The sequence below is a fragment of the Gadus chalcogrammus genome, chromosome 18, assembly GCF_026213295.1.
Source record: "Gadus chalcogrammus isolate NIFS_2021 chromosome 18, NIFS_Gcha_1.0, whole genome shotgun sequence".
Taxonomy (NCBI): Eukaryota; Metazoa; Chordata; class Actinopteri; order Gadiformes; family Gadidae; genus Gadus; species Gadus chalcogrammus.
In genome coordinates this window covers 4,725,240-4,752,908 of record NC_079429.1, presented here as the reverse complement: position 1 = coordinate 4,752,908, position 27,669 = coordinate 4,725,240, and the positions used below count along the sequence as shown (strand labels likewise).

The 27,669-nt window shown below is 48.4% G+C and overlaps 1 pseudogene; it reads left to right on the top strand.

Moving 5' to 3' along the window:
- Positions 1-27,669, top strand: part of LOC130371751 (dedicator of cytokinesis protein 1-like) — a 105,287-nt pseudogene that overhangs the window by 29,419 nt on the left and 48,199 nt on the right.

Below are 27,669 nucleotides of genomic sequence, written 5' to 3'. Positions count from 1 at the left end.
CTCCGTTGGATTATCTTTAATGGTCTCTCTGCAGGATTGTAGACGTTTTTTTTTTTCCTGACATTGTGTGTCCTTCTAGATGAACGTTCTAGAATGTGCTCTACTTTGAAGACGACGTGATCGGATGGTGCCGCTGACATTTCAAAGAGGTTACCAAAACAAACAGGAGATCTCCGAAAGCAAAGCATAATGCAGCGGATTGCCACTCAAACATAGCAATGCTCATTAAGGAGTGTCCCTGTTTCAGCTTTGATTTGAATCCTATGAGATTCAAAAAAGCCCTTTTTGGGCTGGGAGTCCTAGGAAGGAGGGGGGAGGGGGGGGCTTTCATTAGCACATGAAAGGCCAATGCTGGCCTCATGCTCACAGACGTTTGTTTGGAGGGTGAGTGAGAGGCACCAGTAGCAGAACACCCAGGGGCCACCGGGGGCCCGTCGGGCTGAGCAGCCAGCCCCGACGCTCCTGGTCCCAGGTCCGGTTCACAGGACCTCACTAGACCTGTCCCAGCAAGGCTGTCCCCAAAGGGGGTGTGTGTGCGTGTGTGTGTGTGTGTGTGTGTTATATAAACACCTGATGCAAGACGTTTAATGGCAGCTTTGTACACCGTGGCTGATGTCTGGGCGTGTGGGTGGGTGTCTGTGTTTGGGTGAGAGTTGTTTCTTCGTGATTTTGAGTGGAGTTGAAGTCTCAAAGGAGGGGCGGGGCCAGGTGAAGGGGGTGGGGCTATCTGTGATGGTGACGTGTGAGGTACGCATGACCTCGTGAGGACAATCAAGATCTGATCTCTGTCTGTCTTTATCTGTCCTCTCTCTCTCTCTCTCTCTCTCTCTCTCTCTCTCTCTCTCTCTCTCTCTCTCTCTCTCTCTCTCTCTCTCTCTCTCTCTCTCTCTCTCTCTCTCTCTCTCTCTCTCTCTCTCTCTCTCTCTCTCTCTCTCTCTCTGTGTGTGTGTCCCTCCCATAATCTCGCTCTGACGATGGGATTAAACAGGAGAAGTGATGTACTCAACAAACACACACATTCACACGGGGACACATGCATCTGTGGTATGATCGCCCCCTCTGTCCTAATGAACGGCGAGCTCAGCTGGACACATTAATCTAGATTACTTCACAGCCAAGCCCCCCCCCCCATCAGGGACCAACGCACTACCCTACTCATCGTTACGGATTCCGTGCGGTCAAAAACAGAATCTCTCTCTCTCTCTCTCTCTCTTCCCCCCCCCCCCCCCCCACTGGTCAGTGTGGTGGGGGGGGAGGATGGGCGAGCGAGTGGAGGAAGTGCAGCATCATGCAAGCGAGCGTGGTTTCAGCGAGGAGGTCTGGCCCTTCTCTCGACACCCCCCCCCCCGACAGCCGCGGTCAGCGGTCCACGTAGCCAGGGGGGGGCTTCCTCTCCGACTCCCCACAATCCCAAACGTGTGTTTCAACTTTTTCGATCAAATCAATTCACCGCCACAAATCCCAGAACTCCGACCACGACAACACATTCCAGGGGGAGAGAATCCCAGCCCACGACTTAACGTGTGACATCCAATCAACGACGCCCCCTGCCTCCTCCCCCCCACTCCCCCACGGTCTGACCGCGTCCTGGCTCACCGCTCCGCCAGCCGGCCAGCGAGAGAGCGAGCCGCGGAGCGGATCGACAGAGCGGAGCGCGGCGCCGCCGAGAGCACTCACCTCAGACGCTGAATCACTGGTGCGAGGGGGGAGACGGGAGCCCGGGTGCGCGGCCGTGCCGGTGTAAGTCCATTCCCCCGGGGGGGCGAGTTGGGAGGAGGCTGAGCCCAGGCAGAAGTTAGGGGGGGCAGACGGAGACAGCGGGGGTGGAGGTGACGGAGGCACGCGGGCTGTGGCGGTAGTTCCCGGAGTTGTTGCACATCTGCTCGCAGCGATCCGCTCCCTTCAGTCCGCGGTGAAAGTCAACGCTTCCCCGCTCGTCCTTTTTTTTTTTTCTTCTTCTTCTGTTTTTTAACCACCCTCTCCTCTCCCTCTCCTCCACCCGCTCTTGATTTCCCCCTCCGTTCCTCCTCCTCCTCCTTCTATCCAACGCTCTCGCTGTGTGGCGGGAGCCAGGTTCTCACTCCCCCGCTCTCTCTCTCGCTCTCTCTCTCTCCCCCCCCCCTCTCCTTATCGCTCATGCACGCGCACACACGTGCACCTCCCCCGAAGGCGGCTGATTCACATCCATGCCGCGGCTGATCTCGGGTCGACCGCGGCAACACGGCGGCGCGTGCAGAGCCGGTATCTCCCCCTCCCTGCGTCTGGCCGCTGCGATGCGCTGGTGTCTCTCTCCCGTCCGTGCGGTCTCTCCACGCCGGCCAGTCCGTCTCCTCCGCTGAGTGTGTGTTTCTGATCCTGGTGGGGAGAGAGAGAGAGAGAGAGAGAGAGAGACGGGGGAGAGGCATGAGAAGGAGGGAGGGGGGAGAGAGGGATGGGAGGGAGGGGGGAAGTGGGAGAGAACGAGAGGGGAGAGTGAGAGAGGGAGGGAGAGAACGAGAGGGGAGAGTGAGAGAGGGAGGGAGAGAATGAGAGTGAGAGAGGGAGGGAGAGAATGAGAGTGAGAGGGAGAGGGGAGAGTGATAGAGAGGGAGGGAGAGAGGGAGGGATGGGAGGTAGGGAGGGAGAGAATGAGAGGGGAGAGAGAGAGCTTGTGAGGAGGAGATTGAGAAGGGAGGGAACTAGAGAGAGAGAGAGAGAGAGAGATTAAAGTCTATATGAAGCTTTGACTGCTCTCGGCGTTCACAGGGGTCATGAGTCCTTATGGCGGCAGCTGAGCCCACACCTCTTCACCCCTCAGCCCCGTTCCCCGTCCCCCCCCCGTCTCCCTGCTTCACCTGCCTCGTCAGTAGCTGTCATAGAGCTGAAGATGACCCCCGCCACCCCCCTACTGGTGACCCTCACCCTACCCTGACGGCTGTGTCACTTTGTGTGTGCCGGGAGTGTGTTGCTGTGTGCGTGGAGGGATGTGTGTGAACCGTGATCTGGTCCGTGGTCACAAGTTTATTGGAATGAATGGTTACTCGCATGGTTTGATTTGGAGTCTTCTCACCATCCTCTGGCCGGATCCCTCCTGAGAGTTTATCTTTATCTCTCCCTCCCATCCTTCTCCGTCTCCCTCTCCCTGACTCTCTCTCTATCCATCTTCATCTCTTTCCCTGTCTCTCTCTCTCTCTCTCTCTCTTTCTCTCCCTGTTTCTGTATCTCTCCCTTTCTCTCGCTCTATCTCTCCCACTCTCTCTTTGTCCCTCCCTCTATCTCTCTGTCCCTGTGTCTGTCTCTGTCTCTGTCTCTCCCTGTTTCTGTATCTCTCCCTTTCTCTCACTCTATCTCTCCCACTCTCTCTTTGTCCCTCCCTCTATCTCTCTGTGTGTCCCTGTGTCTGTATCTGTCTCTGTCTCTCCCTGTTTCTGTATCTCTCTCTCTGTCTCCTATTTTCTCTCACTCTGACGCAATCTCCCATCTTCTCAATCCATCTTCCGTTGGTCTCTCTCGCTCTTGTTCTGCCTCGCTCTCCTCCGCTGTATCCTGGCAGACGGTTCAGTTGTTTCCATATTTTTTATTTCTGGCATAAACTGGTCCGGAGTGGTCTCCGCACACATGAGAGCCGGTCCGTTACATCATCATAACGTCGAATGGGCGGAGAGGAATGAGCCGTTCTCTGTGTGGAAGCGAGAATCCCAAGAATCCCGTGCTCAGTTATCTCTCAGTGGTGCGTGGTTCAGACCCCCCCCCCATCCCAGGGAAAGCCCTAGAATCAGCCTGCTGCCATGGTGATGGGATGCTGTTGCCCAGACGATGCTGCTGCTGCTGCTGTTTCTGCAGATTCTTCTGCACGTTTGTGTGTCACAGTCTATAGGTTGATCGTGTTTTGCTTTTGGCAAGACAGCTGCAAATGAATATCAAATTGGAATGTCAAGGAATGTTTGAATATGTTCTGACGTTCTATAAAATAATGCACCACACAGTACACACAAACACACAGCATTTTATTACAGGCAATATCAATATGCAGCAACACACTTCAAACGCATCAAATGATATGCTCTTTCATTTAATGGGAAACATTATGGAATTTTTATTCACGGTGTGTTTGCTGGCAGGCTGCTTCATGGCAGAGTAACAGAAGACTACAACGGCAACTTAAATAATTCAACATGTGTTGTGCCAGTTGTTTGGTCAACAACAATATTATGGTAAAAAAAAACCTTCATATTAAAGGTGAGCTTAGTAAAACAGAAACGGAGCAAAACATGTTAAATAAAAGATGAAAAACGGCCGGTCTGGAAGTGCCCTCGCTGGCACCTCGTCCTTTCAACGACGGAGGAAAAAACAATCAAAGCCTGAGAGGCGAGTTGAAGAGGCTTGTAGAAATGGCTTTGGCCACGCTGCTGCTGTTCTGCTCTCTCTGCAGTCCCATTACATCCCCCAAGCCACAGGTTTTTCAGCGATATTATATGAATTACGATTCTGTAAACATAGCCATTCTGTAAAAAATGTTGGTTTAATGCGTGTGTTAACGTTGGTTTGTGTGCTTTAAAGTGTGTAGCGTTTGTCAGTGTGGTTTAATGTGTGTGTTTACGTTGGTTTGCGTGGTTTGGCGTATACGCCAAACCACACAAACCATACAAACCACGCTAACACGTTTGGGTTTGTGTGGTTTATCCTACGCGTTAACGTTAAGGTTTCCTCGGCCTAGTTGATCCAAATCTACAGAGGCGACGACAATAGCGCCGCTAACAGAACGCTACTGGTATCCCCATTCCCCCATATCCTCACATCAATATATTCTTCCATCGTGTCCCCCCTTTACCTGGTGCCATCACTCGCTTTGACATTTCCCTGGCTCCTCCACACACCCAGTAACCCCGTACTTACCACCAGAACATGTACAGACGGACGGACCAGAACGACCCGTGGGGCCGTTGCGACCGCTAAAGGCTTTCTGTTGTCGTGTTTTCGTTTCTTCCGAGACTCCCCTCTGACCGGGGCTGACGTGGAGTGTTCCTAGCCGAGGTGAAGGGCTGACACTTGGAGGATCTAATAAAACGATAAAATCACATTTGCACCCCGACCCTTTGACCTCTGCACCGCCGCTCCTGATTGCCGGGCTGTGCGCGTTTGACCTCCCCCCCCCGGGGTCAACGGCCTCTGGGTAATTGACAGTCGCTGCTCTCGAGTGTCGGCATGGCGACGCACAGGACTCGAAACCGACTTTTATGGTTTACTTTTTTCAATCGAGAATGGTTGCTCTGAGAATCTGCTTGCGTAAGCGAGACGTTTGTCGGGTGGATGGTGGGCCGGGGGGGGGTGGGGGGGGGGGGGCAGGCAGTCAGCGGAGTGACAATGCTGTCCTATTGATTCCATTATCTCTGAGCACGGCCCCCAGGGGTCCGGCGTTTGATTTCCTGCATTGTGAGCGACACCCGACGGGGGCGGCGGTCCGATCAGCCCCCTGCTCCCCCTTTGTGTCCACCGGCCCCCTCCCTGACTCTGGCATTATCAGCTGTCACCATCGATTCGGGGGGAGAGCTCAGAGCGTCAGCTCCTGGCTGTCGCTCCGGCCGTCAACACCGGGCACGTCAGCGGCACCGGGAGGGAAGGGAAGGAGGAAGAGGTTCTCTTTAGTTTCTGCTCGGTTTGTCATCACAGACACCGTTGCTGGTGTCCCCTCGGAGGGCTGGCTGTCACTCCAGGTCGAGAGCCCGCCCTCACCCCCCCCCCCCCACCCTCTCTCAGACCTTAACGCAGGCTCACAGCCACAGCTGCAGGTCCAACAAATTAATGGAGCGATTTAGGGGCTTGACTCAGCGACTTGGTATCCATTATCAGCACATCCGCTTTCCGGTCAATTCTACACAAGAGTCCAGGGCGTGTGCCGATCACCACGTCCACCGGCGCTTTAAGTTTGTCTTTAGTGAGACCTGCTGGAGCTGTCAGCCCTCGCCCGCGTGAGAGGGTGAATAAAACATGAACGAGAAGCACCGCGTCCTTTTGTGCGTCTCCATGCACCCGTCTAGCCCCTGAGTCGTCCGCTGAGCAGTTCTGTCGCCGTCACCCTGCCGTCAGTCTGTCAGTCTGTCTGTCTGTCCTCTTCCGGAGGAGCCAGAAGGACAGCCTGACAAGGCTTGTAGGATCCCCAGCGCCCCGTCCGCCGCTGTCGGTCGGCGCTGCGGTGTCCTGGAGGCTCAGGGCAGAGGGCCGTGTGCTGCTGAACACGTGGCCTGTCCAGGGAGGACTAGTGCTGCACGATTTGGTGCAAAAGTCCTGTTGCGATTATTGTGGACAAAATTGCGATTTGCGATAAGATAGACAAATGGTGTCATGAGTCTACTTGCTTGGTTATCAAGGAAAATGCACACAGATTACTGATGATTTTAAAATGTTTCTTCCTCAACTCAAACATAAAATCTAAAACTAGCATAAAAAATACAAAAACTAAAAAAATACTGTACTGTTTTTAAAATAACAATATTTTACAAAATTAAATAAATGATAAAAAATATATCTTTTTAAAAATAAAGGTATTTCTGCTGTGAAAAAAATAAATAAGAAAACACAAATAAAATAAAAAACTTTTTCTTTTCTTTTTTCGCATTTTTTGCATTTATACAATCGCAAAGGCTGATATTGCGATTGGATTAATGTTGCAGCACTAGTGAGGACCTGGTTCCACCAAGGCTAGTGGGTGCCTAGTGGGCACGCTGTGGGCCACTGCAGCGGCGCCCAGGCCCTGCAACAAAGTGTGGGAGGATGCAGGGCTGCGGCGGCGGTGGCTGTTCTTGGCGGCTATACTGCGCTCTGTACCTTTAAGAAATGATCAACTGCTCCGATCGGTTTGTATATGATCACCCCTCGGCCCCCACCCAAGTACACAGTGAAGTTGTACTCTGTGAAATGGTAATAAAGAGATATTACTATTTTCTTCACGGATACGGCTCGCTCAATACAGTGCTTTTCTCTCTCTCTCTCGCCCTCGGTCTCTCTCTCCCTCTCTCTCCCTCAGTCTCTCTCTCCCTCTCCCTCAGTCTCTCTCTCGCTCTCGCTCTCCCTCTCTTTCTCTCCCTCTCCCTCTCTTTCTCTCCCTCTGTCTCTCTCTCGCTCTCTCCCTCTGGCTCTCTCTCTCCCTCTGTTTCTCTCTACCTCTCCCCCTCTGTATCTCTCTCCCCATCTCTCCCTCTCCCCCTTTCTCCCTCTGTCTCTCTCCGTCTCGGTCTCTGGCTGGAGGGATTCTGCTCGGACAATAGCTGCCTTGTGGATTAACACAGAGATTGAGGGGAATATAAATGAACATATCATTGTTTGCAGTGGGTTATCTGTGACCGCCCAGTCCATCACCAGTACTTAGGCTTCAGTCTATCTTATTAGCCGGGGTATTCTCCCCTCCGGACTGCACTCCAGAGCATTGCTGATTGCTTGTGTGTCTCAAGTGGAATTTCTCATGAACACTGGACTCAATAGCACTTTGATCCCCTGGTTATGATGGTGTGTGTGTGTGTGTGTGTGTGTGTGTGTGTGTGTGTGTGTGTGTGTGTGTGTGTGTGTGTGTGTGTGTGTGTGTGTGTGTGTGTGTGTGTGTGTGTGTGTGTGTGTGTGTGTGTGTGTGGGCCTATGCATTTGCAGTGTGCGTATGTATGTGTGGGGCAGTGGTCTCGTGTGTGTGTGTGTGTATATTTGTTTGTGTGTTTTTTAATGTGTGTGTGTATGTGGGGCAGCAGTCTTTTGTGTGTGTGTGTGTGTGTTTTTTTTTTTGTGTGTGTAATTGAACATTTCCATAATCGCCAGCCCATCTCTGCATCGGCACGATCGATAGAGGGGGGAGGGGGAGAAAGGGAAACCTATCCCCTTCCTCATCCTCATTCACCCCCTCCCCCCTCTTGTCAGTTCTCTCCCCTTCCCCCCCTCCCTCTCCACCATCACCTAATTAACACCTTAAAGCAGGGCTCTGCATATGCATCGCCCCTCCCGCACCGGAGTAAACAGCCCTCCTCACTTCACCACGGTCAGCCGCTAAAATGAAACGAGTGGGGGGCGGGCGCCGCGGAGAGGAGGAGGAGGAGTGGGGGGGGGGGGGGGGGTCAGTGCATACATCAGAGGTTGATATCTCTGTGATAACGTCAGAGGTTGATATCTCTGTGATAACGTCAGAGGTTGATATCTCTGTGATAACGTCAGAGGTTAATATCTGATATCTCTGTGATAACGTCAGAGGTTAATATCTGATATCTCTGTGTTAACGTCAGAGGTTAATATCTCTGTGATAACGTCAGAGGTTAATATCTCTGTGATAACGTCAGAGGTTAATATCTCTGTGATAACGTCAGAGGTTAATATCTCTGTGATAACGTCAGAGGTTGATATCGCTGTGATAACGTCAGAGGTTAATATCTCTGTGATAACGTCAGAGGTTAATATCTGATATCTCTGTGATAACGTCAGAGGTTGATATCTCTGTGATAACGTCAGAGGTTGATATCTCTGATAACGTCAGAGGTTAATATCTGATACCTCTGTGATAACGTCAGAGGTTGATATCTCTGTGATAACGTGAGAGGTTGATATCTCTGTGATAACGTCAGAGGTTAATATCTGATACCTCTGTGATAACGTCAGAGGTTGATATCTCTGATAACGTCAGAGGTTAATATCTCTGTGATAACGTCAGAGGTTAATATCTGATATCTCTGTGATAACGTCAGAGGTTGCTATCTCTGTGATAACGTCAGAGGTTGATATCTCTCTGATAACGTCAGAGGTTAATATCTCTGTGATAACGTCAGAGGTTGATATCTCTGTGATAACGTCAGAGGTTAATATCTCTGTGATAACGTCAGAGGTTGATATCTCTGATAACGTTAGAGGTTGATATCTCTGTGATAACGTCAGAGGTTGATATCTCTGTGATAACGTCAGAGGTTGATATCTGATATCTCTGTGATAACGTCAGAGGTTAATATCTGATATCTCTGTGATAACGTCATAGGTTGATATCTCTGTGATAACGTCAGAGGTTAATATCTCTGAATACATCTGGCTCTGAGATCGTTTCTCAGGGTTTGTTGTTGTTGGTTCCTCTGCGGGCTGGGGACGGACTCCCATCTTTATGGGTTTTGGATTAAGCGGGCTATTGCATCAAAAGCAGGATCTTGAAAATGTTAGTGATTATGTAGGTAGTGATGTTGTTTTGATCGTTGTGTAGTACTTAATTGTGAAGTGATTCGTCATATGGGGGAGACATTGTTGTGTCGTTTTTTCTAATGTGTGCCGGGGGCAAAGGGAGTATCGATTAGTCTCGGTTACAGTTTATTTCCCTCCCAGGCCTCTCAATATGGCCGTACTGGCAACCCAACATCCCATAATGAATCCTGATTCACAAGCACCTGTCATTGGCTGCAATCTGAGTTTGTGTTACCAATCAGAGCTTGTGTCACTAAGGCCTTTCTGATCTCCTTTTCCTGGCGTGCGTCTTTTTCTGTTTCCTCCGCTCAGTCTATATAGGTCCTGTTGATTAATGCTCCCCCTCATGCAGTTCTAGTCCCGTGGGTGTTTTTACGGCTCTCAAGTAACACTGCAGTGCTCTGCGTACTTACAGGGGGGGGTCACTGTTGACATCGGCATCACATAGAACATTAAAGGGAACATAACAAGTGGTTCAACTAAACAAGTCAACCCCCACTGTCGACTTTGATGCTAATCGCGGCGCACAGCTATAACTATACCGTAACATGCGTTTTATGTTGCATACATTTGATATATCCTCTGTTTATTTAAATGGAATATATATTCTGCAAGAGATCAGGGCCCCGTTTCCCGATAACGTTGGATCTACGCTCGTACGATCGTTCTCACGATGGATCTAGCGATCCATCGTAAATTTCTTTGGAGCGTTTCCCGAAACACCTCTTAACATGAACGTGCGTTCACTGCACTCACGACGCTCGTAGGATTGTAACTGTCTACTGACACAGTGCTGAAATGGGTTCCGTAGGAGGGGGAGACGCAGGAATGTCTGAGGAAAACGGGGTTAAAAAGCGTTAAAATATCTCCCCATCAAGGCCAACAGCAGAGTAGCATGCGAAAAGAATAGACTGCAATAATATGAATGCTAAAGATATTAAAACACGATTGATTACGCCTAGGCCGACATATGTATCAGTCCTAATCCTGAATGCAGTGTGCGTACATTTTTTCACGGCATTTTCCCCCCTGAAATAATTCCATATTAACAAAAATAGCTTGTGTGACAACTACATATATCTTAATGTGCTGATTTCTGAAACGTGCTTTGCACAGCAAAGATAGCCGACTTTATCTGATTCCGCATAAGGTTTCATTGATTGGCCCGCACTCCTTGGTCTAGAATATTTGTAGACATTAAAAATGCAACGTTCCATAATTCAAACGAAGAGGCTAGGCATTGACACGCGGCTATTGCTGACCCGATTAGGAGAGCTTGGTCTAGATCCTGCCATTATTGTTGGGCAGGATGAAGTAGGCTATAGGTCTTTTTTACACTGCCAAGGCGGTTCGGTTGCAGCTTGGCACGCCCGGCGATTTCACCTTCTTATCTCAAGTTTCCTGTGTATAACCGAGGGGGTCAAATCCCCCGTTCGTCACGGCGCAGGCTTTTCCTGGTTCACTCGAGAAGGCGGGGCTGTGCACGGAGTCTCTGACCCCATTTAGAATAATTTGTATGATTGCATACTCGCAAATGTTTTAATTTTATTATGAATGAAGACACCCGCATGCAATAATGAGTTCACATCTGAGTGTAGACTACAAACGCGATTAACTATGGTCAGGGATGTTCGTTACGGCCTAGACAGGGTCCAATAAATAGTGAACTTCATCACAGCCTCAGCGAAGCGCCTACAGTGCAACAAAAGCAATCGCGAAATCGGGAAATGGGGCCCAGTTCTGTTGTTGCCACCTGGGCCTCATCATCAACACACAAACGTCAACGTGAAGCAAATCAAATCAGACGCAAGCGTGTCTGATGGCCTCAGCGTCTGCCACCTCCAGACGAGGTTAATGAACGAAGGACGCGCTGCCATGGTAACGAGGACCGGAGTGCCCAGCGGGGGTGTAGTGGTGTGGAGGTCGTGTGGCTGGAAAGGTCAGCCCGTGACAGCCCAGCCTGAGCCCCCTGACGTCTTGTTAGAGAGCGGCGATATAGAATGATTTCTCTTTTCTCAATGTGTGGATTGCACTTCTATCAATTTGTGAAGAGATATGGACGTTTATATAGAGGCGGGGGAGGCATCTTAAGGCTGCTTCACATTTTTCTTTCAGCCAATGTTTATATTCCAATCGTCTCCACTTCAACAGCTGACCTGAACTCGTGACCGATTCCATAACCTCAGTTCATACCCTGTTATTTTGTTTTCTTTGAGAGTAATTCCTCTGGTATTTATTTGCCAAAGTGGTGAGCACAAAATAAGGCTCCATTTTTCAAAGGCAATTCAAGTCTGGCTTTGCATCACAAAATAACAAAATATTATAAAGTGTGTTCTATTTAGTTTGGGGACGGCTCACTGTCGAGAATATTCCCCAGAAGAACGGGGAAACCTTTGATGGCGTGTGTAGGTTCGGCTCCACCGTTGAACACTTTAGGATTTCCACATTGTGACCTTGCAAGCCGAGTTGTTTAGCACGGCAACATAACGTGTAGGAAACGCTATCTGCTAGCACCTGCCGATCCGTTAATTTAGCCTCACAATGAAGACGCATCTGCTCATCAATCCGTCCCAATGCCCCTCACACACACACGCTCCTCAGTGGAGCTCACATGAAAGCTGCACGTACACCCCCGGCTTCCACTGTTGACTTGCACCCCAGCTTGCTCTTGTTCATCAATCTGGCCATCATGTAATTGCAGCCTCTGTTTCGCCGAGTGGGCAAACAAGGAATTATGTAAACGGGAAGAACTCCGCTCCCGTCCCACTCCTCTAGTCACAGGGCGGCCAATCGGGATACGTTCCCTGGCGCCGGAGAGAAACTCCCCATTAGAGTGCTCCACGGCGTGTTTACAAGGGGTACGTTCGTTGACGGATCAGGGTATCGGGTGCGTCTCTTGTTCTGTTGAGCAGTGCTGCAGGGGGGGAGGGAGGCCCGAACTCGGACCGGGTAGGTTCTGATCCTCTGATGGACGTGCGATTGCTTCTCCTGGTTTATAGTTGGGCTTTGGGTCGTGTTTATCAGAGTGGCTCGGCCCATTAAAGGGAGGCTAAACCCTGTGACAACATATTTAGAACAGGAGTTATGTAATGGTCTCTTGATCCTGGTCGTTAGTGAAAGTCTTATATATATTTCTTTGAATAGAAACCTAAGCCCTAAAACAACTTATTTCCAGTGAAAAGTGATCTAGTAGGTTATACAGCATTGTTATAGATTGGTCCTGGTCGAAATTTCCTCTTAAATGAACAAAGTTTCTAAACGGAAAGGACACCACGTGAAAATGTATTCAAAGTGCCCTCTGTAGGCTAAGCTCATGTTAATGCATGTGTTGACGGTTCATGTCCAGTCTCAGCTAATGTTCTGGCTATACCTTCCCATCAGCTCGTAGCTTGTGATGATGACGGGGAAAGCCTGGGAAGCCTTATAGCCCTGCACCATAAAGAAGAACAATAGTGTGCTGTCACGCATTTCAATCTTCCTAGTGGCCGAGTCTGGGCTCAAACTGGCTGCTCGTTTATCCTTTAAGAGTGTGAGGAAAGATGGAGGGGACAGATGGAGACGATGTGAAGATGTTCCATGGAAACCTGAAGGAGTTATTCTGCAGTGCATCATGGGTCCCTGTGCACCGCTCCAGGTATTGGACGGCCCGTCTCGCCTCAAGTCCTTCTGAAGTCCCCCTTTGACTTCTTGTATGTTGATGATTCAAACTAAAGTCTGCCCTCTGACCTGCGTCAGCTCACAGCTCATCTCCATCGCTGACCTACATCGACAGTGTTTCTAAAACGGTCCGACAATAACCTCCTTGTGTCGGAGCTAATCGGTGTTCCCCAATTAAACAAGATTATTCAACCTCACGCCAGCCGGCAGCAGGAATAGCAGAGTGCCACCCACAATGGTTGTTTTTCTAAAGGCTTATCAGATCGCAGGTTTATTCATTTTGTGTGTGCTCTGATGCGGTCGGTGTAGATACAGTTGGACTTTTAATTAACTTTCCCTTATCTTTTGAGGAGGTGATTTGATGAACACCGATGAAATCAATTTGGATAATATTAGATGATTTCTTTTAAGATTTTGTGAACCCCATCGTGAAGAGTTAAGGATGTTAGTTTTGTTTATTCGTAAAGTTTCGATATATTCTGGGGAAAAAAAGTAATTAAAAGATCCAGCATGACAGCTGTTATTTATCGCTGTGCCACTGCTTCATTAAATAAACGCTGGGTGAGTGATGGGTCCGGGCTGTCCTCAAGATGGATGCGTGTCATTGGCCTGTTTATGGAGGGGAGGAGGTGGATGACACCCCTCTGGCTTTGGATTGGTCGACGACACGACAGGTGACGTACGAGCTGAGCATAGGACATGAGAGTCTCTGGAAGGGAAACTTACACTCTTCGGTCGACATTTACATTCAGGGCATTTTAAAGACACCTTTATCCAAAGCGACTTACATTCAGTACATTTGTCTGAAGAACGAGGAACAAAAATATATATCGCTGTCGGTACAGTAAGGATGTTCATAGAACCAAGTGCCAAGCGCTAACCATCACTAGGTTAACCCATACCCCGTATACAACAAAGATAGTCTAGGCTGCAGGTAGAGCACACTCCCTTTGAACGGTGGTTTGGTTTTGTCAACCAAGCCTCGTCAATATCTCACACACGTTCCTTCTCCTGAAAACTCAATTACCATTGTGATTGTTGTTTGATTGATCTCGTTTAGCGTCATGGTGAAAGGGAACCGACACAGAGAAACATGGGCGAGGTAGGGCCGTTAATCAGCCAGTCAAAGCTCTCTCTCTCTCGCCGTCTCTACGTGTGCGAGTGTCCTACCAACCGATGAGCTGGTCAGGGACCACGGGTCCCCGCCCGCAGAGACGAGGGGACCGGGTCTGGTTGCATCAGGACCGCACCGCCGTTACCACTGCCGCCATCAGCTTGTTTACTGAGTGACGATGGAGTTGGGGTCTGAACACGACGTCTGGGTTTATTCTGAGTTCCTCCACACGGCTTACCCCCTTCCTGGTGGTGTCGGCTTGTTGCTGAGTAACACCAGAATCTTCCAAGCGGATCTCGACTCGAAGACATTTCGGTGTCTCGCCTGACATCCCCACTCCTGTCGAGATATGATGTTCTTGTCACCCGAGTATATCCCTGCCTGGCTGTGTTCCATTCCCCTCTCTACTTCGGATAGCATTATTATATAGATATTTTTCTGTTATATTGTGTTATTTTTTTTTGTCATCTATCATCCGAAATCCCTGACACGACCCGACCCCTCTACCCTCTAAACCCGGCCTAGCGTTTCGCTAGCAGCTATCTCTCTCACTCACTCCCGAACCACACTCTCTCAACAACTTTTTTTTCTCTCGCACTCGCTGGTATACACACACACACACACACATGGAAAACACACACACACACACACACACATGGAAAACACACACACACACATGGAAAACACACACACACACACACACACACACACACACACACACACACACACACACACACACACACACACACACACAGAAAACACACACACTCGCGGAAAACACACACACACACACACATGGAAAACACACACACACACACACGGAAAACACACACACACACACATGGAAAACACACACACACACACACACACACACACACACACACACACACACACACACACACACACACACACACACACACACACAGAAAACACACACACAGAAAACACACACACTCGCGGAAAACACACACACACACACACACACACACACACACACACACACACACACACACACACACACACACACACACACACTACCCCCCCAGCGGACGGAGCAGCGAGGGCCCGGGCGGGGGGGTTAATGAGACGCCCTGATGAGGGCCGCTCGTGTCTCCGACCTCACGTCCCAGCGGTCGGCTCCGTCCCGCCCACGGCCCCCTCCGTCCCCGTCCTCGTCCCCGTCCCGCCCACGGCCCCCCTCCGTCCCCGTCCCCGTCCCCGTCCCGCCCCTCGTGCTAACGCGGTGCCTGCTTGTGTTTGTGTCTCCAGGGCGGCTTCGTGGCCAGCATGACGGCCACGCTGAGGCAGATGGAAGACTACCACTACGCCCACCTGATCAACACCTTCGGCAAGATGAGGAGCGACGTGGTGGTGAGTAGAACCCCTGATCCCTGACCCCAGGGGTCAACCCCCCCCCCCCCCCATCCACCCACCTAACCCTACCCTAGGGGTAAGGTGGTGGGGGGGGGGAGTCCACCGACCCCCCTCCCCCCCCCACCACCTTACCCCTAGGGTCCTCCTTGCTCCTCCCCCCATCTGACCCCAGGGGTCCACCCCCCCCCCCCCCCCCCCCCCCCCCCCGCCTCCCACCTGACCCCAGGGGTCCATGGCCCCCCAGCGACCGGCTAATCCCGGTTTCAGCGGGCTGCCCCCGTCACCCATGGCCCATCAATTAATGTTGAATCGTTTAGAGTCCATGCTGAACTTTTCTGCACTATGGTAATGGTGGGTTTCTAGAGCATAATAGGACTCCCCCCATTTCTTATTCATGTTTTTATTAGTTTTTTCTGAGATAAGTAGGGGAACTTTATAGGACTTAACGGCGCTGACTGTTATGTTTCTTTTTACGGCTCTGAATAATTTCATCCTTACAGTGCCTCATTAGCATAATGTTAACATGAAGGCTGCTAAGTGGCGTCTTCTCAGTAGCTAACCCCTATTATTTGGCGAACTCTATATAAATGTATATATATATGTGTGTGTGTGTGTGTGTGATATATAAGTATTAGCAATGTGCTTCCAAACAGTGGTTGGCCGCTGCCTGGCTTCACGTCTTAACGTTATCGTCCCCATTTACATTGTTCATTCTACAAAGCCCTAACGAGATTGTTTATTAGAATCATTGGCTGAGTCCTTCCACCCGTCCACCAAGATGCTCCCACTGAGCTCCAGCAGAAGAACAGACTTCCGCTGTAATTCTGTTTTTTATTTCAACATTTTCAAGTTTGAGTCAAGAATACAGGCAGCTTTTTGAGTCCATCAGTAGACTCACAGAGCACCCAAGGTTGTGTGTCTGATGTGTCCAGGTCCGGTTCTGGGGTTGGTGGGTGATCCAGAGTGGTCCTTTACACAGATGTATGTCTCCTGTGGATGTGGTCCTTTACACAGATGTATGTCTGTTGTGGATGTGGTCCTTTACACAGATGTATGGGGGATGTGGATGTGGTCCTTTACACAGATGTATGTCTCCTGTGGATGTGGTCCTTAACACAGATGTATGTCTGTTGTGGATGTGGTCCTTCACACAGATGTATGTCTGTTGTGGATGTGGTCCTTTACACAGATGTATGTCTCCTGTGGATGTGGTCCTTAACACAGATGTATGTCTGTTGTGGATGTGGTCCTTCACACAGATGTATGGGGGATGTGGATGTGGTCCTTTACACAGACGTACGTCTCCTGTGGATGTGGTCCTTTACACAGATTTATGGGGGATGTGGATGTGGTCCTTTACACAGATGTATGGCTGCTGTGGATGTGGTCCTTTACACAGATTTATGGGGGATGTGGATGTGGTCCTTTAGACAGATGTATGGCTGCTGTGGATGTGGTCCTTTACACAGATTTATGGGGGATGTGGATGTGGTCCTTTAGACAGATGTATGGCTGCTGTGGATGTGGTCTGGGCCGACGTTTTAGAGCTGGCCGCCTCCCAAATGACTTTGTGGCTTTGCTTCAATCCGGCCGCCTCATGGCTCCATCATTCAGATCGGAGGCAGGGCTCCAACTAACTCCATTAGGATTGGAATCCTGGTGTATTTGTTATTTCTAATGCGTCATTCTGTGATGGAACATACACAAACAAACATGGAGAGGTAACTCGGTTCAGCCTGTTAAATATTTATCTCCTGGCCGCATCTATGAGCCGTTCATGTCTTTCATCTGTACATTTATATATTAAATGTTTTTTATACATGTGTGTATATATATATATATATATATATATACAACCCCAAGCAAACATGAAAGAGCAACACATTTTGTCAGAATAGCCGCTTGTAATTTAGATACAACTCGAGTATTGCAATCTATTTTTTAGTTTACGTTTTTCCAATATGAATTGATTGATACCCACCCAATAACGTCTTCAACATCTTAAATCACAAGGACATAAGGAGCTTTGAGGCCCCAGGAGAGCATGATTTGCCTTCCACCCATCACGATCCATTACCGTAGTTCTGTCGATCTCAGATTATGACCCAACGAAGGAACATATTTGTATGTTTTTTTTTCGAGATCCCAGAATAGCTCATTTTGCATCGTTTCCCCGGCGCTAAAGTAAGCCCCTTCTGAAACCATGTTGCGAACCACCTGTCAGAGCCAGGTGAACCTGGGCACCACCTTCCCATTACTGAAGTTATTTCCTGCCCACAAGCCTGCACCTCCTTCCTGCACCTACTTCCCATTACTTATTTCATTTCTGCTCACTAGCCAGCCGCAGCTCCCATTAGTGAACAGCTAATTCCAGACAGCTTTCATCTCGCAGGGGTGAGAAAGAATTCCTTTTAAAGGCTTTTTCTTCTCTGCTCCTCTTCCAGGATTTCCTCATGGAAACATTCATCATGTTCAAAGATCTCATCGGGAAGAACGTCTACCCTACGGACTGGGTCATCATGAACATGATGCAGAACAAGTGAGTACTGCGCCGCCGTCCTGCCTCTCAGATCCTCGGGACACGCAGACACACAGATACACACGCGCCAGCGCTGCTTTCATCTCTCCGGGCTGTTGTTGCTAAGGAACGGGAGTCAGGTGTGTGTGTCAGGACATTTTTCTGATGATGTTTTCGCCATGCAAATCCGGGCACCTGGCCTTGGCTCCGCAGCGGTCAGGAGAGGAGACCGTGCAGCTGCAGAACGTGGTGAGAATCACACATGTAAGGTACTGCACTTTCCACCAAACTTCTCTCAGGTCTCAGGGCCGATGGATAACCCAATCACAGGTTTCAACCTCTCTCAGTGGTGTGCTGCCAGCATCAGTCGTTAGTATAACGAAAGGTTTGTTTACTAGGATGCAGATGATCAACAGCATTATGTGGTAATGCCTTTATTTAAACATGCATGCAAAGCTGTGTCAGATGGAGATTCCCTGTGTCTTTGGCGGCTGTGAAAGGCCATCTCGGGCTGCTAGAAGGGTTCAGACCCCGATTAGGATTCATGAAGTCCTCCAGTAAACAGTGGCAGCCACCGGGGCCAGAATGCAAAATATGGCAGTTTTGTGATAACGCCGTTATCACCACCACCTCGTCTCGACCGACGCGGTGGAGCACATCTGTATGCTGGAGACAGAGGAGCGTCACTCCCTCCCCCTAGAGCCACGCAGACACATCCTCACCCTAAAGACACGTTTACGCACGCTCACTCTCTCTGCCAAATGCACACGCACAGACAAACTCTCACACCAGAAGACCAACAACAACGGACAGACAACGCTTTGTGTGGTTTATTATTGTATCTGTGGTTGGACAGAAGAAATGGATTCATAAATTTGTTAGCTCATTAAGCCCCCTAAGACGGTGCTTTGTAGTCTTGGTGCTATTTTTTTTATTCCATTTCATCTTCTAATTATTTATTTGGGGAATGGGAGTGTGGGGAGACCCAGACAAGCATACCGTGGCCCCCCTGCCTCATCAGTGCCTTTACTCCTCTGGAGCAGCAGAGAGACCCATTTGGTATGCCAGCCACTGACCGCTGCTGCAGTTCGGTGTCCAGTTAGGGGGGAAAAGCCAGCCAATCAGAGAGAGACTCATCTCCACACAGTCCTTATAATCTAGCTTTCAGAAGAAAAGAGGTCTCCACACTCTACACGCCAGAGTGTTCAGAAAACCATGTCGTCCCCACACTTCACAATCCAGCGGGTTCAGAAGACCAACTCATCCCCACACTTCACACTCCAGCATGTTCAGAAGACCGACTCCTCTCTACACTGTATGCACATGCCAGCGTGTTCAGAATACCAACTCTTCTTCACATGCCAGCGTGTTCAGAAGACCAACTCATCTCTACACTGTCATCACATGCCAGCATGTTCAAGAGACCTACTCGTCTCCGCACTTCACACTCATGTGTGTTCAGAAGCCCAACTCGTCTTCATACTTCACACTCCAGTGTGTTCAGAAGAGGCCTATCTGGGCTCCAACATCCTCTCTTGTTTATTAACTTTGCTTATGCGTCCGATTGGTTGTTTTCTTGCCCATCGTCGGTAGAGAAGGAAACCTTTCATCAATGCTGTGAAAACAGGCTTAATGTGGTGGTTTGTTTCCAGGTCGTTTTGTGACATCTAAAAGCAGACGTTGCCATTCACACTGTTCTCTTTGTTTCATCATAAAATGGACAATGGTTGAGCCAAACGTAGCAATCAGAGGGACGCGACATGACGGCTACATCATAGCAACGTTAGGGCTGCGTTTCTGGCAGTCAGAGGCTGTAAATAATTCTCACATTTGTTTAGCAGATGGTCAGTGATAATGATTGAGATGGGCTTTATTTTTTTTTAACAGAGAATGTTGTACTTTCATGCAATGAGATAAGTTTAACTTTATTATTCCAGACAGGGAGTTGGAGATGCAGATGGCACCACAAACATGGAATCACATGCAGAAGCATGTTCTTGGCTTGTGTAGACTGCCTCCTCCTTCCATAATTTAGAACCCGCTTATAACGTCTGGAAGTCAGTCTACACACACACCCTTCTCGCAGACTCTGTTCACCACCAAATCTAAATGTCAAAACAAAAAATATTTCTCTATCTACCCAGATCTGGCTCACTTATTTCCAATAATTTCTGATCTATTTCAAACTAAAAAGCCCATTTATGAGCCATATCTAATTGTGTTTATCTGTGCAGTGTTAAAGGCCAATGGGAATATATTGGTCCAGTAAAGTTTCTGCCCCATCTTCCCAGTGGTGGAGCTGCTGTGCTTGCAGGTTGCCCAGAGTGGCAGCACATCGATTTTAATGTTTGGTTTAGTTTTTGTTTTTGGATAAACCAAATCTGAACTTGTTGTATTGAGCGGAATGCCGTCAGTTACCTGATGATGATGTCGTCACACTCACATCCCACCTGGGCACCTGGTGATGATGTCACTACACACCTTGGCACCTGGTGATGTCACTACCCACCTGGGCACCTGGTGATGATGTCACTACCCACCTGGGCACCTGGTGATGATGTCACTACCCACCTGGGCACCTGGTGATGATGTCAATAGACACCTGGGCACCTGGTGATGATGTCAATAGACACCTGGGCATCTGGTGTTGATGTCAATAGACACCTGGGCATCTGGTGATGTCACTACACACCTGGACACCTGGTTATGTCACTACACATCTGTGCACCAGGTGATGATGTCAATAGACACCTGGGCACCTGGTGATGATGTCAATAGACACCTGGGCATCTGGTGATGATTTCACTACACACCTGGGCATCTGGTGATGATGTCACTGCACACCTGGGCACCTGGTGATGTCACTACACACCTGGGTACCTGGTGATGTCACTACACACCTGTGCACCTGGTGATGATGTCTAAAGACACCTGGGCATCTGGTGATGATGTCACTACACACCTGGACACCTGGTGATGTCGCAACACACCTGGGCACCTGGTGATGTCACTGCATACCTGGGGACCTTGTGATGTCACTATATACACCTGGGCACCTGGTGATGATTTCACTACACACTGGTGACTGTTTCTTCCTGCCAGTCCTGTCCCCCTTTGATGTCAGGGCACCCATATGGTCAGCGTTACATAAGTGCTCCTTTACGTCCGGTCCCCTTCATCCGACATCCTGACCACCTGAATGGGAAATCGGAGAGAAGATGACGGCTTATGAAAGAACCGAAAAGCCAATCTTAAGTCACAGGCATTCTGAAATTCCTGTAACAAGGGCCCTCACTTTGCCAGAAGGTGTTCGTCATTGTGTAGTTGACGTCTTATCCTGATCAGCACAGTGCCAGGGCTAAATGGATGTACCTTTTAAATATGCATGGGTTCTGTTGCTCTTTTGTGACAGAGTATGTAAGCCTTTTAATCACCTGTTCCTTATCCAGTATTTCTCTTAATGACCTGTCTTCACTTGACTTCTATATATGACCTTGGCGGGGGTTATCTTCAGATTCAGGATACAGTTTGATACTTCATAGCAGTCTACCTTCTCCCAGGCTCTGTCTCTTAAAGGGTTAGTAAGCCCCAAACATCTTTCATGTGAAAACGCCTCCGCTTGAGTGAGTGTCTTATTTTTGACCAAAGATGTGTGAAGATGGTAAACAGGCGGGAACGTCCCTGTTAAATACAAGAAGTCTGCTACTTCTGGCTGAAATAGTGTTTGTTTTCTATTTGGCTGCCTACCATCTTGGAGGATATGATGGGACTTCAACATAGCCTTACTACTGGTAATGGTACTAGTAATGGTACTAGTAAACCATTCCACAGGAGCCATGGGCTCAGCAGACCGTGGCCACCAGCAGTACTGAATGAGCTGTCAGTCCTCCTCAACAGTTACCACTAACTCGTTACACTAAGGGTTGTGTTTCCACCCCAAACAACAGAAAACAAGTTTGAGTTACGTTTTCTCTCTAAGGTCACAGTTAGCCGGAGGCGTGATGGATGGATGTGGCCTCTGACTCTGAGCTGTCTGTTTCTGTGATCATATATAACCTGTTTAGAGGAGGACGCCTTCTCCATCTACCCTTATTAGGAGAGAGACCACTCCCAGCTAACTGACTACAGCAAACAGCGGTCCTCTTGCTAGTGTGGAAGGTCTGAATCAATCTCCTGGACATCTTGTCACTGGAAGGAGAAAACCTTTGTTTTATTTTTTTTCAAAGGTTCAGAATTTAGTCTGATCCAATGCTATAAGGTCATTCTCGGTGCCTTTTAAAGGAAAACAGATTGTAAGAGTGTCTTTACTCATTTATGGAAAGCTATCCAAGCCGTTCAGCCCCTCGAAGTATGAACTGGGGATCTGCTGCTGTGCAATTTGCCTTTGTGTTCTTATATTTTACTAAAGGTGTAGCCCATATGAAAAGAAAACCAAGGGAATAAATACAAAGTTAGTTACAAAGTCTATTGACCTGGGGCTTTCTTCTGGGATGAAAGAAGCCACGCCAGTAATGCTGAATCGCAGTGAGACAGCATCTGTTGGCTGCTCTGCAAAGTTATTGAGACTCTGAGCTCCTCTAAGAAGCTGCGTGCTCCCTGGAAGCGTGTGGCCAGAGACGGGCTAAATCAAGGCATACTAATTGCAGTCATTAATGTCGCTTACCGGAACACTCAATGGCGGTCGCCTGCCAGTGCAGAGCAGAACCTCTAAATTTCTTATAACCCACAAAAAAACTCAACACAGAGAAGATTGACTGGATGTGAAAATGTAAGGTGTTGAGTGTGTCTAGGAATGTTTCGAACTGATGTGAAGACTTTCATACATTATCGTATTGAATAAATTTGCAATACAAAAATGGGTAATATTCTTAGCAGTAGTTATATTCTATGGTTAACAGCGAACATCAAAAAGGAATCAAATTCCTCGGAGCGGAGGAATATTCTTCACTGACCCCTGTATGGCCTTACCACAAGCCGAGAGTAGGAGGAGGGAAAATACGTTTTGGTATTAGAGTTCATGTCTTGGTTGATGTCTTGGCCCGGAGGTATGTTCCAGCTGCAAGGAGGAGACCTAACGTAAATGCTTTGACCATGGGTCTCAACATCTCAAGCGGGGCGTGCATGTTGGTGGTTGTTGGTGGTTTCCTGCTCTTCCTCATTCCAGGGTGTAAACCTAACCGATTGCCCAATCCGCTAATGAAGCTCCATCTCAATACAATTCAGATTGCAATTCCATGGTGTTGGCGTCAAGCATGTCACTCAGAGTGCAGGGTTTGTTTCGTATCCTGAGTGAAGTGTTTAGATGGCAACTCACTCATAGTGTTCTGGAGTCAGAGCGATGCTCTGTGGAGAGGGATTGTTTTCATTACCATCACTCAACGTGTGATGCATGGGGGGCCGTGTCTCTGTCTGCACACTCACCAGGGGGCCTGTTGTTTGGCATCATACACCCCCTCATGTTATCGTACACCCTCGTAGGGTGCATGTTATTGTTCACCCTCGTAGGGTGCATGTTATTGTTCACCCTCGTAGGGTGCATGTAAAAGTGAGAGCAGTAAAAGTGCTCTCAGTAACATGTGTTGACGGATGTGTGAGTTGTGAAAACATGCAAGTCATTTTTGCTCGGGGTTTCTGGCAGTGAGATGCTGCCATATTCATTCTCTCATCTTGTGAGTCACAGCCTGACATTTTAGGACCTCCTCTCAGCATGCACCTCCACTGATGTGCCGGTCATAATGTGGTGCTTGTTCCTCTTTCTCCTTGCGGGATTAAAGGTCAAAGCCTTGATCGGTTACAAAACCAGGTTTAAAAGTACTGTGTGTGTGTGTGTGTGTGTGTGTGTGTGTGTGTGTGTGTGTGTATGTGTGTGTGTGTTGGTGTGTGGGGACCAAAATAAAATAATGAATCCAGGTTTCAATTACCACAGTGTTTGGAAGTTCATCTTCCACTTCTTCCAGTCGCCATTGAACTGGGCCCTGACCAGTTGGGACGTCATTGCCAGGGACCATGGCGGATAAGGTCAAGCTTGTGTCAACTAAATGAACCCCACAAAGGAGGGGCCTTGTCAGGGCCTTGATGAAGGAGGCTGTTTGTGTCATCCTTCCAACAGCAGGATTTGAGATCATAGGCGAACATTGATAGCAGAATGTTACGGATGCGCTGAAAGGGATTTCAGGGCCGATACCAATTTAAAAACTGTTCATTTGCGAAGGAAACAAAACAATCATCGTAAAAACAGTTTTAAAATCTTTCAGCTCTTCATCAGGTCAACATAAGTTTCATTGAAATCACAATTATTCAAACCATTATTTTTGAGTTTGAAAACGCCCAGACCTAAAACATAATGCAGGTCTGCTGTCACAGGGAAGATGCATTTGTGCATACAAATGCACAAATGGCCGTACATTTCTATCCCCCGCTGTTGAACGTTTATGTACTCAAGGCACATTGGTATGTTGATCTATACCTGATTATAATTAAGGTAATCTCTGCCTAGATGGCACACAGGCATACATATCATCTCTGGGTGAAGTGCTTTGTGGCTCAGCTCCTCCATCACTACAGACCCCTGGGACTGGAGTGGTAATGCAGAAGCCTGTTTTGCTGTGTTTTCCAGCGTGTTCCACCCTGTTAGTAGTCTTCACACCACTCCTCCTGCTCTTTGACCGACGTCAGCCTTCGCTGTCGTTCCTACTTACATCTCTGGTATTCTTAGACTGCAAGTAGCAAGCATCTGTCAGTTTCGGTTTAGTGTTTATGTGTGTGTGTGTGTTTGTGGGCGCCTGTTTGTATGTGGCTTTTTGTTCCTTCTAACAGTGGAATTGATCCATTACCTCACTCGGCCTCTCACACTAATTGCAGGCTTCTTGTAAAAGAAAAGCGTTGACATTTGCTGATGTCGTTAACTGCTTCAGGCCTGGGACGCCCTAGCCGTTAATCAGGCTGGTCCCTGTTATTACCTCATTCTGATGGCTCCGTGTCATGTGTAGACCGATCATCGTAATATTAGGATTATGTTCTCGGTTTCATGCCCTGTGTCCGCAGCTAGCTACCCAAAAGACACCCTTGAGCAAGACACCTTAGTCCTGTTCAGTGTGTTGTGCTAACTGCAAAACGCCAGGCACACCGCAATGCACACCCAGGAAATTGCTGTTCTTGTCCAAACGACTATTAAACATATTTTTGAAATGTATAATTTATCCAAACATAATATACGTATAACATAATAGTTCCGGGATGCAGCAAGAGCCAGCGCTAGTTTCTCCATGTTGTTTACACAGAGAGCCCGCCGCAATTCATCTGATTGGACGATGGAAAAGAACGCGAATGACGTTGGATGCTGTGAGTTACGTTTTTTCACCTCAAGACGTTCAAGGTGTGCTGCAAAGAATCCGCGGTTGCAAACAGTGTTAGACTCGAGGCCGTCCGCAACGCAAAAGCAGCGAGGAAAACAATGCGTTGTGTCTGGGTTCACCGTTAAGCTGCCAGTCTGTATTTGTAATTCGCCTCATATCAAGAAACTAAATGAATCATTTGTAAACATTTATGTCAGTTGTGGTTTGTATTGATGTGTAGAAGGGAAAACAAAGGTACTCAAAAAGGTTTGGGCGATCCGACAAAAATAGCAGTCGGAGACGGACTGAAAATGCACAACGGGCGAGCGTTGTGCCTGGAGAGATGACTCTGTTTCCTTGAAGGAACGATGGTGAGGTGAGGTTGTGTATAATTAACCCAAACAGTCTGAGCCCTCTCCCTCTGTGAGTCTAAAAGACTCACGCTGAGCTACTTTCCTAGTACTGCCTCAGATGCTTGTGAAAGCATTGCAGTCTGCACCATAAACTCCATTTCTTGCCAAAATGGTGTTGCCGTAATTTTTCCAGAATCTGACCCAATAGAGAATTTTTATCCCAGTACAATGATGTCAAGGGTCCAACTTTTCTGCTTCTGTTTTCAGATGAAACTGAGTGGATTTTGCAGAATGTGATTGTTCACAGCAAAAGTGTAATTCCTCGTATTAGAAATTTGCCTTGCCTTGCCTTTTCTGTGACCACCCGCCCAATGGTGGAATTTCATTCTTGCCTGTGAGTGAGAATCAAAGTGTTGGTTATAAACAACCGTCTTGCACTCATGCTGCAGAGTGACTGATGTCACCAAGGAGTTGTGGCGCAAACAACTTGACAGAAGCCACAGACGAAGATGAGATCAGACACGTGCAATTCAGATCGACTAATTTAATAAATCGCTTGAGTAATTACGTTATTTGACCTTGCCTTATCTCTGAGCACAGGCTGATAACATCAGCTAGTCTGCAACGGTGTGCAAATAGACCGTGATCATTATCGTGGCTGCTCTCTGAACTCCATTAGCATGTGTGCTGCAGGGATGATTCACCATCAGCAAACATGCTAGACACCATCGCTGCTGATCCTCCAACAACTTTGTCTTCGCTCCTCGAACTGATGGCTAAAGGTTTGACTTGGGAATAGATAACAACTTAAAAAAATATCCTCTTCACGTTGTCAAAGCCTGGAAGACGTGCAAGAGCCTCCTCATTATTGATCTGTGAAATGGTAATTATCAAGCAGAACATTGATCTGTGAAATGGAAATTATTTGGATGGTTTGGACACCCGAATGTCAAAGAACAAGTTGCCTATAGATAGGTCCGTCTAGGGTTTCAATGTGTGCCTGGTGGGGTGTTTGAAACAAATCTATCTAAAAAAATACTGGAAGTTCCTTTCAAGAAACCTTCCTGGAGTCCTCTTTAACAGAACCTCTTTCTTCTTCCGGTGTGTTTTTCAGAAAAGCAAGTGGTAATTAGATTGCATATAATGGGAGGTAATGGTGTAGTGATTAGTATTACATTCCGGAGGAAATGTAGCACCCCGTGGAACTCTTGTACGTTCCCCACTCCTATCTGCACCATTCCAGCCATATTTTTAAATAATAGCCTCTGCGTGTCTTTAATGTTGCTTCCTGCAGGGCCTTACTTGTAGTTTCCCCGCACGGGAGGGAGACGAATCATTTATTCTATTTCCACCCTCCTCATTAAGATCCACACTTTAATTAATGGCAGGATGTACCCACAGAGGAACCATCTTGTCTGGCGTTCCAGAAGCGTTGCGTCTCTGCGCCGAGGCAACCCGGCCGGCCTGAAATAGGGCTTGGTTGAACGCAGGCGCGGCTCAGCTAGCCACCATGGGATTCTCCGTGCTAACACCACAACAAAAGAGGGCTTTATCGGAGCGCGTCCGGAGTGGCTGTGGCCGTGGTCTCGTGTTGCGTTGAAGGTCATCCAAGCAGAACACAGGAGAACGCATCGCTCTGAAAACATTGGACTTTTGGATTGTTGTGTTGGGAGGGACTCCAAAATAGGGAGAGAGGGACTTAGAGAGAGAATGGTTGATTTTGGCTGTATTCTGCCAGTGCAGATGGGAATTGAGAGGCATTTCCCCATAACACTTTTTTGAGTTCCTCTAGGATAGATATCTACTGGTCCCTTTAATGTGCTCTGACAAAGTAAAAAAAAAAAAAAATCCATCCTTTTTTAAAGCCTTAAATTCCACACTAGTGTCGGAGGCAGAGCAGATACTGTTGCTGAGGCCCATTAGGTAGCCCCAGTGGGACAGGGGAGATGGTGGCCATCCAGGTTCAGCCTGTGTCAGTACTGTGCCCCAGCAGCTACAGAAGTATTACAGGCCGGGGCGGTGGACGGGAGCGCGTTTCACCATTAGCCCAGCGCAGAGCGCATCAGTTTACTCTCATTTGCGACCTCACAGCTGCAGAGAATAGTGAGGTGTGCAAGAAAAGCAGGGGGGGAAGCCTGTTCTCTG